This window comes from Rhagoletis zephyria, unplaced genomic scaffold (genome assembly GCF_001687245.7).
Source record: "Rhagoletis zephyria isolate East Lansing unplaced genomic scaffold, Rhagoletis_zephyria_1.1 Rzeph_scaffold_04501, whole genome shotgun sequence".
Lineage (NCBI taxonomy): Eukaryota > Metazoa > Arthropoda > Insecta > Diptera > Tephritidae > Rhagoletis > Rhagoletis zephyria.
In genome coordinates, this window is record NW_016161584.1 from 14,594 (window position 1) to 16,540 (window position 1,947).

Sequence of the window (1,947 nt, forward strand, 5' to 3'; positions counted from 1 at the left end):
TTATTGAGTTAACATTTTTCTTTTTATTACACACATATAGAGAAGCATTAAAGCGAGAAAATATGAACCTGCGAAAGGAAAACAAAAACCAATCCAAAAAACTGGCGGTACTCCAGCACGAGTACGAAAAGCAAAAGAAAAAACACGCCTACGAGTTAGATCAGATGCAAAAGCGCTTGGAGGAGTGCGAAAACGTTTGTAAAAATATGGAGAGAAAATTACAAGGAATCTTCACGAAGGGTCAGGTTGCGAAATTTAAGTATGATATTAATAAACCTACCTGGACTCAGGAAGACGTAGCACAATCCATAACATTGTACGCAACTAGTCCCAAAGCGTACAAATTAATGTACATAAAAGGTTTTCCGCTACCTGGAGTTCGAACGCTACAGAAATGGGCACAAAATATCGACCTTTCAAGAGGTTTAATAAAACCAGTTTTTAAATTATTAAAAGCTTCTACACAAATGGACACGATTCAAAAGATATGTGTTTTGAGTTTCGACGAGATGAAAATCAGGCAAAATTACTGCTCGTCGGACTCACTGCAAGAACCTGTCAACTATGTGCAAGTAGCAATGCTCAGAGGTAAATATATATTATAAAGTAACATTTAATGAAATTTAAATTTACGAAATAAGCATTTAATAAATCTACTTTCTTCATTAGGCCTTGTATCTAAATGGAAACAGCCAGTGTTTTACGACTTTGATTTCAAAATGACAAAGGACGTTCTTTTCAATATATTACAAAGTACTAAAGATTGCGGGTACAATGTTGTAGCGGTTGTGTGCGATCTTGGCGGCACAAACGGGTCTCTTCTTAATGGGCTGGGAGTGCATGAAGACAAGCCGTGGTAAGTTTACTTAATTTGCGGTTTATTTTACTTTTTGTAACATATTGCACTTTTACAGGTTTGTTTTTGATGAGCAGATAGTTGTCACATTTGCAGACGTTCGCCATATGCTTAAATTACTGCGTAATCATTTCCTTGATCAAGGATTTGTGATAAATGGCAAATCAGTGAAGAAAGAAATCATTTTAGAGTTATTGTCTATCACCTCTAACGATTTGACAATAGCCCATAAAATTTCAGCAAACCATTTAAATGTATCTGGACTGCAAAGACAAAAAGTGAAAACAGCAGCGAAATTATTTTCACACACAGTAGCGCAGGCAATAACGAGAGCAGCAGGTTTGGAACATTTGAGTGGCCACAATTGGAAAGAGTGCTTCAAACTATTTAAATTGGTGAGATTTACATACACACGCCTATATAAATACATACTTATATGTAATTATAGTTAAATTTCAAATATTTAAATTTAAGACTAGCGATTGGTTTGATGTGATGAACGTCAGAAAACCACATGCTGGTGAAAGAACGCGCTGTCGCGCCTACGGTCTAGCGATTGATGAACAAGTTAAAATATTAGATGGCATGACGGAAATGATGAAAAGTATGAGAGTAATAGGAAAACACAGACTGCTACCATTTCAAAGAGGTAAACTATGTAGTCTTCTTACACGCACGGTTGCCACTTGTTAAAAAAAATAACCAACCAAACTCTGAAGAAAAAACAACTAAGCTGAAAAAGGCAACCAAATTTGTTATCCATTTAACTAATACGAAAAACAAAATGTATTACAAAAAACAAAAATTCAACAGTTTTATTGAGCTTGAAGCCGTATATTTTGTGAAAATTTTTTTAGGGAAAACCATATTAATTTACATTTTGGTAGAAGTTATAGCTGCTATTTCGGAAAGCAAAAATTATTGAAACACTTGTGCGTTCAACCCCTATTTACCTCTTATATGTGCATATAAAACATTCTACATTAAAAATAGGAATTCGAAAAATTCATTTATTCATTTTTGGCATTCAATATACAATAATTCTTTTTGTAAAGAAAAAATTTGCTAATTTCTAATTTAAAAAAACACAC